At 42.4% G+C, this 12,191-nt stretch overlaps 1 protein-coding gene across 4 annotated transcripts in view; it reads right to left on the bottom strand.

The window, feature by feature from the left end:
- fto (FTO alpha-ketoglutarate dependent dioxygenase) overlaps positions 1-12,191 on the bottom strand; it is a 391,304-nt gene that overhangs the window by 146,053 nt on the left and 233,060 nt on the right. The gene's annotated exons all lie outside the window — the stretch shown is intronic.

Here is a 12,191-nt window from a genome sequence, read left to right as displayed (position 1 = left end):
TCTGTCATGGCTCAGTTCCACATTCCCGCCTTCTCCCCATAACCCTTAATCCCCTCGCTTATCAAAAACCCATCAACCCGCGTCTTAAAAATATTTAGCGAGGCAGCCTCCACCACTTCAACGGGCAGAGTATTCCAGAGATTCACCACCCTTTGAGTGAAGAAGATCCTCCTCAACTCCGTTCTAAACCATCCCCCCTTTATCTTGAGGCTGTGCCCCCTAGTCCTACTGTCCTTTCTGAGCGGGAAGAGTCTCTCCACCTCTATCCTATCCATCCCATTCATCATCTTATATGTCTCAATGAGATCTCCGCTCATTCTTCTAAACTCTAACGAGTACAAGCCTAGTTTATTCAGCCTCTCCTCATAGCTCAACCCCCTCAACTCCGGTATCAGCCTAGTAAACCTCCTCTGCACTCCCTCCAAGGCCAAAATATCCTTGCGTAAGTACGGCGCCCAAAACTGCACACAGTACTCCAGCTGCGGCCTCACCAATGCCCTGTACAGCTGCAGCAAGACCTCCCTACTTTTATATTCAATCCCCCTCACTATGAAGGCCAGCATCCCATTCGCCTTCCTGACCACCTGCTGCACCTGCAGGCTGGGTTTTTGCGACTCATGCAGAAGGACCCCGAGGTCCCTCTGCACCGTCACCTGCTGCAGTTTTTCTCCACGTAAGTAATAGTCCTTCCTACCATTATTCCTACCAAAGTGGACCACCTCGCACTTGCCAACATTAAATTCCATTTGCCATTTCCTGGCCCATTCGCCCAGCCTATCTAGATCCTTCTGCAGACTCTCCACACCCTCCGCGCAATTTGCCGTTCCACCAATCTTGGTGTCATCAGCAAATTTCGACACCATACACTCGGTTCCCTCCTCCAGATCATCTACATAAATGGTAAATAGCTGAGGCCCCAGCACCAACCCCTGGGGCACTCCACTAGTCACCAACCGCCAATCCAAATAGCACCCATTAACCCCCACTCTCTGCCTCCTATTTGACAACCAATCCTCTATCCACGCTAACACCCTACCCCCAACTCCATGCCCCTTTACTTTCTGCAATAACCTCTTGTGAGGTACCTTGTCAAACGCCTTCCGAAAATCAAGAAAGACCACATCCACCGGCTCTCCTCTATCCACCGCCCTAGACACATCCTCATAGAACTCCAATAAATTCGTCAGACACGACTTCCCCTTAACAAAACCGTGCTGCGTCTGCTCTATCAAGCAATTGCCTTCAAGGTGCCTTGCTATTTCCTCCTTGATGACGGATTCTAACATTTTACCTACAACAGACGTTAAACTAACCGGCCTATAATTCCCTGCCTTTTGCCTGCCACCCTTCTTAAACAACGGCGTAACATTAGCCGTTTTCCAATCTTCCGGCACTTCCCCAGAATCCAGTGACGTTTGGAAAATTACCACCAAGGCATCCACTATCACCTCCGCCATTTCTTTCAGAACCCTCGGATGCATTCCATCCGGTCCTGGGGACTTGTCCACAATCAGCCCCTCCAGTCTGTCGAGCACCGCCTCCCTAGTAACAATAATGTCATTGAGACCCTCCAGTCCTACCACCTTTCCATCACTAACACCCGGCAAATTATTCACGTCCTCCTCCGTGAAGACCGAAACAAAAAAGTTATTCAAGGCCTCAGCCATTTCCCCATCCCCTACCACTAAGACCCCCTTCTCATCCTCTAAGGGTCCAACGTTCGCTCTAGCCAACCTCTTCCTTTTTATATATTTATAAAAACTCTTGCTATCCTTTTTTATATTAAGCGCTAGCCCAGCTTTATAGTTTCTCCTACCCTTCTTTATCAACTTCTTTGTCAATCTTTGTTGACATTTAAACCTCTCCCAATCCTCTTCTCGCCCACTACTCTTAGCTACTCTAAACGCCTCCGCTTTTAATTTAACACTTTCCTTCACCTCCTTCGTTATCCACGGCTTATTACCTCTCCTCCTACGGTCCTTTTTAACCATCGGAATAAATTTCTGCTGAGCACCAAGAAAGATCTCCTTAAAGATCCTCCACTGCTCCTTTATGATAGATATTGGGCAGGATTTTCAGGCCACGCTTGCCTCATGGCCAGAAAACCCTGCCAGAGGTGAATGGACCCAGTGGCGGGTGGGACGGGAAAATTCTGCCCATTATTTCTACAGTTTTCTGCTTTCTGTCTCTCTTTTTTGAGCAGGAGGAATGTGGAGAGTGATTCTTGCAGAGAATTGGCACAAATATGATGGGTTGGATGGTGCCCTTCCATGTTATAACAATTCTGTGATTCTGGGTGTTTTCAGCCAATTTATTGCATTTGTGTGAGGCTTTTCTAAGAGAAAGATTAATAAGCAGCATGACAGATTTCTCAGACTAGTTGGCACGACATATTGAAGAATTTTAAGTCTCAAACCTTCATTTTGAAAAGGTGGTTGAATGTGAAATTAGATCGTCAAGGTTTTCCAACCTCTTGATATGTAGAGGTGGCTTGCCAATGTACAACTGATGTTTAGCAATATCAATTCCCAATTTTATTAATTAAATATTAATTCTGTAAAGATTTGTTTACTGAGATGCAGGGAGTTCTTTTTCAGTTTGGAATTAAAGAAGAATTACAAGCCTAAATTTGCCAACATAATGTATTTGTCCTGGCAGTTAATCAAAGGGATTAGAGGTTTGGAAAAGAAAAGCCTACAGGTGATCCTTCAGGAAGCATACCAAACATTTATCTGAGAAGATCAAGTTCAAAGCAACCCAATTTTCATACGTAAAATGTCTATGTTTAAAGCCTCAGGCTTGTTTCTACGTGGAAGGCTGTATTAAAGCTGTTTGTACTTGCGTACTTTGCAGACGAGCTTTGAAGAAAAACATGGATGAGCTCAGTTAGTTCTATTAAATGTAGGTGCTACACAATAAACAAAGCCAGGTCTGCATAGATGGAGGAATACAGAAGAGCTTGTCCAAGCTATCCATAATAATTGCCCAGATCCTCCTGTCTCCAGATGCTCATTCGCTGGACATGTCCCAGAAGATGGTTGGGGGACAGTTCAGATGCTCCATGCAATGACCCCTCAGTAATTGCCCAGGAAGTTACAACATCCAATAGGCAATTCCTCTGCTCCGCAGAACCATCTGAAAAAGTCATTAACTCTGATTTGAGTTCAGGAGAGACTTCAGAGGGTTCCAACTCACTTACCTGAATAGTTATCCAGGAAAGGTTAGACAGGAAAAACCATATTTAACTCTTGAGTAACTATATAACTGATCCCACCCAGTTGGCCACCCACACCTGATTCTCCCCCTGAATTTCTAACCCCTCACCTCCCTGATGCGGCCTGGTTCAGAAATGCAAAGCTCCAGTGCTGTGTAACACATAAGCGTGGAATGGCAATCTGACTGTCATTGCCATTCCTCAGAAGACATAGCTAAATAATACTTGGCATTTGTCTGCAGAGTTGGTCATTAGTGGGTTGACTTGGTGGGTGAAGCCTGCTGTCTGCAGAGGTACACCAGACTGGAGCCTGGGACACACGTGACACCTAATAGTGGTGACAGGGACATCAAAAACAGCAGAAGGTAAGGACATGATTTGATTTATTGTCACATGTATTGGGATACAGTGAAAAATACTGTGACATGAGATATTTAATAACATTCTGTTCTGCAGATAGGAATATAATTAGTATCAGGGGATATATTATGTGTTGGCCATTTCAATATGCTGGAATCAATGAAATTTTGCCTATAAGTGCACAGAATCCAAAATCCTTCAATACTGTGTTTGAGTACTCCACCAATTCAAATTATTTCCACTACTTATAACCACAGTTTTTTCCAGAATTAACTCAAGTTTGGAAAGACAAGACGTATAATTGTACTACAGGCTTTCACTAAACAAGTGAATAAACTTCTACATGTCCATTGTCAGATTATGTTGAAATCCCAATGACAAATGTTTGTATGAGGTTTTATAGGCATTATGAACTTTGGTTTGTGGTAATTCTGGGTAGAGAGATTGTTCCAAATCAGGAAAAACAGCTCCCAATTAGACTTTCATATTCTGTAACTATAAACAAATTTTCACACATGGGCAGCTTCACGTAGCTTTTTCCAAAGTGGGAGGTTTTAATTCCATTAAAGCTGAGCAATAACCTGTTCACTGATGCTCTGTTTAGGTTCTACTGGGACCACTCAGCTCCTGACCTCATTCCAGTCTTGGTTCAAACGTGGGCAAAAGAGCTAAACTCACAGAGGTGAGGTGAGAGTGACTGCCCTTGATATCAAGGTCACATTTGATTGAGTGTGGCATAAAGGAGCCCTATCAAAACTGGAGTCAATGGGAGTCAGAGGGAGACTCTCCATTAGTTTTAGTCATACCTAGAACAAAGGAAGAAGGTTGTGATTGCTAGAGTTCCAGGACATCATTTCAGGGGTCCCTCAGGGTAGCGTCTTTAGTCAAGATATCTTCAGCTGCTTCATCAAAGATCTCCCTTCTATTATAACATCAGAAGTGGGGATGTTTATTGATGATTGCAAAATGTTCAGCACCGTTTGCAACTCCTCAGTGTCGAAATGCAGCCAAATTGGGACAATATCCAGGCTTGGGCTGACAAGTGGCAAGTAACATTTGTGCCACACAAGTGACAGGCCAGGACCATCTGTAACAAGAGAGAATCTAACCATGACCCTTGATGTTCAATGGCATTACCATTGCTGAATTCTCCACCTTGGAGGTTACCACTGACGAGAAATTGAAATGGACTAGCCATATAAATACTGTGGTTACAAGGGCAGGTCAGATGCTAGAAATTCTGCAACAAGTAACTCATCAAAGTGTGTCCACAAGGCACAAGTTGGGAATGTGATTGAATATTCTCCACTTGCCTGGATGAGTGCAGCTCCAACCACACTTAAGAAGCTTGAAAGCAGTCAGGAAAAGCAGATCACTTGATTGGCACTCCATTTTGAAACATTCATACTATTCAATGCCTAGGCACAGTAGCAGCAATACGTACCGTCTACATAATGCATTGCAGAAACTCACCGGGACTCCTTACGCAGCACCTTCCAAACCCATCAACATTACCATCTTGAAGGCTAAGAGTAGCAGTTACATGGGAACATAACCACTTTGATATTCCCCTCCAAGCCATTCACTATCCTGACTTGGAAATATATTGCTGTTCCTTCACTGTCACTGAGTCAAAGTCTTGGAACCCTCTCTCTGACAGCACTGGGTGTACTTACACCGCACATGGACTACAGCAGTTCAAGAGGGCAGTTCACCACCACCTTCTCAAGGGAAATTCAGGATAAGTAATAACTGCTGGCCGAGCCAGCAAAGTCCACATCCCTTGAATGGATAAAAAATATTTAAAGAATCAACCAAAATCCCATATTTAAAGTACTGTTCCAATAAAAATATTAATTTGACTGCAAATGTTTTGCAGATCTCTGCCAGCACATACATGTTACTGCATCAAAGGTAAAGGAGTAAGAGACTTCAGTTTATAATAAGACTTACAAAAGGTCATCAACCGAAAATGTTAACACCAACTTCCTCTCTACACAGATGCTTGTCCAACCTGCTGAGTGTTTCCAACATTTGATTTTTGTGAACCCAACTGTGTTCTGCTCATAGGAAAATAAACAAATCTAATATTTCAGCAAAAACTGAGATGTAATTTTTGACTATCTACATTGATATTTTCCCCTCCATTTTCTGCCTTTAAGAGCAACATTTCATTCTCTTGTGCCACAGCGAAGCAGGTGGAATGAGCATGCATCTGTGCTTGGATTGCAGGCTTCCTTATCAGGCATGGAGCCATTGATGCATGGACATCAGTTTGTGGGTTGTACATGTCAACTCTGCCTTATGCCATAAATGAAAAGGATTTCACACCCCCCAGTGTAGGTGTGTCACCATATACAGAAAATCCAAACTGGGTATGGGCATCATAGAATTGCTACAGTGCAGAAGGAGACCATTTGGCCCATCGAGCCTGCACCAACAACAATCCCACCCAAGCCCTAACCCTCTAACCTCATGCACTTACCCTACTCATTCCCCTGACACTCAAAGGCAATGTAGCATGGCCAATCGACCTAAGCTGTATATCTTTTGGAGTGTAGGATGGAACCAGAGCACCTGGAGGAAACCCACAAAGACATGGGAAAAACGTGCAAACTCCATACAGACTGTCACCCAATGCTGGAATTGAACACGGGCCTCTGGCGCAGTGAAGTAGCAGTGTTAACCACTGTGCCGCATCCTGTATGGAATGCTCTTCCGGAGAGTCAGTGCAGTCTCGATGGGTTCGATGGCCTTCTTCTGCACTGTAGGGATTCTATAGTTCTATGGCTGTATCATGAATGCAGTTATGATGCCCATATTCTGTAGCACTACATTGTACCAGCTGCATTTGTGCCCCATAGCAAACAAAACAGTAGCTAATGGATGACAATGGCTATCTGTTGACCAAATTGCTAATGTCTCCAGTGGACTGTGCAGCATGCAAACAATGAAAGTTAGGCTGCCACATGACGTGTGTCATAGTCTTCCATTGCCTGCTGGGCCAAATGCTTGGACTGTTGAGTAACAGTGTAAGCACTTAGCAGAATGGATGCAGCATGTTGAACAACTCCATCAGGGATAGTCAGTGCCAACTTTTATATTCTAAACAGGAGCGTGATTGGGAGGAGGAACAGCAACTTGAAGGGGAACAGGAGGAGGAGGAATTTGAAGAATGGAAGCAATCTGCACAGCAATGCAATACCGGTAACCACACCCTGATTCCCCATTGTCCATTAGTCCGACACCTTACTTTCCTTCATTGGTGATCACAGCATTTACATGGTCACAATGCAAAATTAAAAACCAGCACAAAATAAACATTCTAAAAATATTATAAATCAAATTATTCCACATTGTATAAAAGTGTCAACTAATTACCCATGCATTCCCTTAGTACTTGTCTTCTCTGTGTCTTTGCTTGTCCAAGTGCTCCATTGTACTAATACCCCAGTAGTTGCAGCATGATTGGTGGAAGGCTGCTGTCTTTAAGTGGCTGTGGAGAACAACTTTGAGCAATTCTGGGCCTGAAATGCCCAGATGCATCATTTCAGCAAAGGCAGCAACAGTTGGGACTGGTTTGCTGACAGGAACAGCAATAGCACTGTTGTAGTTGCAGGAGTTGGGAGACAAATGTTATCCTGAAAGAAGTGCTCCATGGAGCCACTGCTTTTCCCTCAGGGCAGTGACTCAACAATCCTAATAACTTGCCAGAAGATGAATTTCTGTGACATTCTGTAACATACAGTCACAATTAGGAGGCCATAAATAGGTGTTAATTATTGCAGCAGAGAGGTGAGCTAGCATGTAACTTGGGAGTGAGTCATCAGTGGCTTTATAAAAAAGCAGACATGTTTTCAAACTGAATGAAACAAGGTAATGCACAGGGAGCAGACTACATCTGACTGAAATGTAGACCAAGGGATAAATTCTGCAGGAATCACTGTAAACTGGATAGAAAATTTGGTGAACGATTTAAAGGTCCTTTGACATTGGATGGAAATTTCATGTCTCGGGATGCACGTGACCAGAAAATCCCACCTGAATTGAAGTTAGGAATTTGGTTCATATGGGAATTGCTGCTGATTGGGAAAGAGGAGTTCTATTTTCCACTTATTTCCAGCTTCCACTATTTGTAACAGAAACAAGTTGCTAACCAGAAATAGAGGGTAACCTAGAGGCAGCAGCGAGAATTTGAAGAGTCAGAGAAGGGGGGGGCTTGCTGACTCTGTGGGTTCAGAGCATTCCAAAGAAAACTGAAGTGTCATATAGCAGGAAAAAAAACAAATAATTAATTGGTTGGTCTCTCTTATGTAAAAGAGAATTTTCATTAGTTGAAAGAAAGAAAAGAAGTACAAGCAAAACTAGGGGCAAAAATTAAGAAAAACACAATAAGCCAAACAATATATTGCAGCTGTAGTATGTGTGATTTGGTGGACACCAGTGTGATTTATGGCAACCAGGTTTGCAGCAAGAACTCCAGCTCAAAGTGAAGGTGCTGGAGGCCAAGCTCCAGACACTGCAATGCATAAGGGAAAGGGGAAAGTTATGTGGACACTTTGTCCCAGGAGGCAGTCATACTCTCTTAGGCTAGGGTTTCTGATTTGGTCCATGGTCAGGGATAGGAGAGCATGACTACAAATGAGGCAGGTATGGGATTCAAGAAGGGAAATGTGAGGAGCATCAGTCCTTGCAATTGTCCAATTGATTCTTGCAGCTTGTATGGTTGAAACCGGGGCCTACTTGTTTGTTAAAGCACTGTGGTGCAGGGGGCCAATCTTGTCAGAAGAATAAGTAGGAATGTAATGATACTTGGGGATAATAAAGTCAGATGCAATTCTCTGCAGCTGAGAAGGTGAGTTCAGAAGACTGTGTTGCTTGCCTGGCGCCAGGGTTAGGAACATCTGCTTAGGGCTGGAAGGGGCCTAGCAGTGAAAGGGGGAGGAGCCAGTTGTTGTGCTCCATATGGGTACCACAATCACAGATAGTATTGAGAAAGAGGCTTTGCTTAAGGATTATGAGCAGCTAGGGGCTAAGCAGAACCTAAAGGTTCCCTGGATTATTACCTGAATCATGAGTGAGTTGGTGTAGAGTAAATAAGATTAGGGAGTGAAATGTGTGGTTCAAAGCTTGGTGTGGGAGAAATGGGTTTTGATTCAAGGGGACCTGAGAGCTGTACCATTGGGATGGTTTTCACTTGAACTTTGCTAGGACCAGTGTTCTGGCGAGTCATATAACTGGAGTGGTAGAAAGGGCTTTAAACTAAATAATGGGAACAAGGGAACCTGAGAGATAAGATGTGGTAAGATAAAGAGAAAAGGCAAGCCAATAGAGCTGGGTTGCAAAATGGACAATGATATCCAGTGTGGTCAGAAGGAACAGAGTGTGGGAAGGGACGGAGTATATAAATTAAGGGTGCATCAGCAGGTAAGACCAGGGTGTGCACAATGATAGCAAGCCAGAATTAAAGGCTCTGCATCTGAACATGCATAGCACTCATAACAACACGGATCAATTGATAGCACAAACAGAAATAAACATGTATAACTGATGGCTATTTCAGAGTTGAGGTTGCAAGGAGACCAAAGGTGGGACCTAAATATGCAAGGGTACTTGGCATTTTAAAAGGGCAGTAAGAGAGAAAAAACATGACGGCATTGCTCCCTTAACTAAGAATTGCATAGTTGAGTAGTGAGAGGTGACCTTAGTTCAAAAGATCAAGATGTAGAATTGGTTTGGGTTACAATAAGAAATATTAAAGGTAAGAAGGTAGGAAGTCATTTGTAGGAGTAGCTTATAGGCACACTAACATTAGCTACACCATAGAATAGAGTATTTAGGATGATATACTGAATATTTGTAAGAAAGATACTGCAATATTTATGGGTGATCTTAATATCGATTGGACAAATCAGACTGGTAAAGGTAGCTTGGAAGGTGAACTCAAAGTGTATTTGGAACAATTTGTTAGAACAGTAGATTTTAGTGCCAACCAGTGAGCAGGCTACTTTAGACTTGGCAATGTGCAATGAGGCAGGTCCAAAGATATGCAGATGATTGCCCATGCTAAATTGCCCCTTAGTGATCCTAGATTTGCAGGTGAAATGGATTAGCCACGGGAAATATGAGGGGTTACAGGGATAGGGTAGGAGAGAGGGCCTTGGTAAGATACTCTATCAGTCAGTGCAGACTCAGTGGGCTGAATGACCTCTTCTGCGCTGTAAAGATTCTATGAAAATTAATGACCTCATAGTAAGGGAGCCTCTGGCAACAGTGACTGTAACATAATGGAGTTTCATATTCTGTTCGAGGGTGAGAACTGTGGGTCTAAGACTAGTGGCTTAAACTTAAACAAAGACAATTATAGGTTTATGAGGATGAAGTTGACTAAAGTGAAATGGGAAAGTGGGTTAAAAGGAAGGACAGATAAAAACAGTGCAGACATTGAAGGAGATATTTCATAACTCTTAGAAAAAATATTAAAAAAGAATCAATAAGAAGGTTGCACCAAATATGGCTAACTGAGAAAGTTAAGGATTGTACACTTTTTCCTTCAATTTGATGTAATGTTGCAAAGTTTAATGGTAGGCCAGAAGATTAGACAGATTTTAGAAATCAGCAAAGAATGACTAAATAAATAATGAGAAAGAAATTAAAATGTGAGAGAAGGATAGCTAGAAAGAAAAAAAACAAATAGCAAGAATTTGTACAAGTAGGAAAGGGATAACTAAAATGAGCACTGATCCCTTAGTGAGTGAAGCTGGGGAATTAATAACAGGAAACAAGGAAATGGCAAAAGCGTTGAACAGATATTTTGTGTCTGTCATCACTGGAGAAGAAACAAAAAATATCCCAAGAATATTCGAAAATAAAGAGGTAAGAGGTCGCAAGGGACTTAAAACGATCAGAATCACTAAAGAAAAAGTACCAGGGAAACCATTGAACTAAAGGTTAACAAGTCCCCTGGACCTGATGACTTTCATCCTAGGGTCTTAGAAGTAGTGGCTCAGAGATGGTAGATACATTGGGTGTGACCTTCCAAAATTTATTTTGAAATTTTGAAAAAGTCCCAGCAGATTGGAAAATCACTAATGAAACACCTCTATTCAAGATATTAGGGAGACAAAAATCAGAAAATTATAGGCAACATTTTGGATTGACAAGCTATTACTATGTGAGAGTCACAGGTATCCGTGTTGCGGTCTCAACTATTTATAATCTGTATCAATGACTGTATAATAGTTACATTTGCTGATGGTGCAAACATAGATCGGAAAGTAAGTTGTCAAGAGGATATAAAGGATTTTGATAGGTTAACTGAGTGGCAAAAATGTGGCAGATGGATTATTATCAGGGAAAATGTGAAGTTTCCACTTTGGCAAGAAGAATAGAAAAGCAGTATAATATAATAATTAAATGAAAAGCTGCAGACTCCATGGTACTGAGATATCTGGGTGTCCTGGTACAGAAACTGCAAAAAGTTAAATGCAGGCAAAGCTAATGATATGGAAGGCAAATGAAATATTGGCATTTATTACAAAGGGAAATAAGCATAAAATTAGGGAAGTTTTACTGTACCTGTACAGGACCTTAGTTACACTGCATCTGGAATACTATGTATAGTTTTGTTCTCTTTATTTAAGAAAAGACATAATTTAATTGGAAGTAGTTCAGGGAAGGCAATTTGACTGACTCTTGGGATTAAGGGGTTATTATAAGAGGAAAGGTTGAGTAGGTTGGACCTGTACCCATTGGCGTTTAGAAGAATGAGAGGTGATCTTACTAAAACATACAAGATTCTGAGGGGATTTGACAGAGTGGATGCTGAAATAAAATTTTCCATTGTCGGGGAATCTAGAACTAGGGTACAAAATTTAAAAAATCCCTTTTAAAGTGAGATGATGAGAAACTTATTCTCGCGGGTATGTTAATCTGTGGAATTCTCTTCTCCAGAAAACAGTGGAGGCTGGGTCATTGAATTTGTTCAAGGATGAGTTAGATAGATTTTTGATCGACAAGGGAGTCGAGGGTTATGGGAGACAGACAGGGAAGTGGAGGTGAGGCCAGACTCAGATCAGCCATGATCTTATTGAATGGCAGAGCATGCTGGAGGGGCCAAATGGCCTACTTCTGCTTCTATTTCTTGTGTGCAATCAGAGCTTGCTTGGCAGAAAGCTGACCTTGCATGATTTTACAGCCTGAACTTCCACAGAAGCACTCAGAACTTCTGACAGAAGCTGTTTGCACTGCAAATTCAAGCTACGGTTCAGCCATCAGCGGCTGCATCATGCGTTTTGTCCATAACTCTGGTGATGGAATTGTCACCATTTCCATGCTAAGCGAATTGGAGCCAAATTCCATGCAAAAGCCTGTGCAAAATTGGTGCAAGCCTCCCCCATGCTCCTTGAATTGGCCATAAGCTTTACGGCAGCCTTCCCAGGGAACCAAGTGTTTTCTTGTGCATACCCATCAGTGATTTTATGAACGCTGCGCCAAAAAACTCTCAAACTGAATCCTCTGAAGCAAAATTCAAGAGAGATTTGTATAGAGTGACGTGGTGGCACAGTGGTTAGCACTGATGCCTCACAGCGCCAGGGTTTGAGTCCCAGCTTGTGTA

This window comes from Carcharhinus amblyrhynchos, chromosome 4, assembly GCF_965287045.1.
Source record: "Carcharhinus amblyrhynchos chromosome 4, sCarAmb.v2.hapA, whole genome shotgun sequence".
NCBI classification, from domain to species: domain Eukaryota; kingdom Metazoa; phylum Chordata; class Chondrichthyes; order Carcharhiniformes; family Carcharhinidae; genus Carcharhinus; species Carcharhinus amblyrhynchos.
Note: the sequence above shows the minus strand (reverse complement) of the source record. Positions and strands in the feature narration are given on the sequence as shown.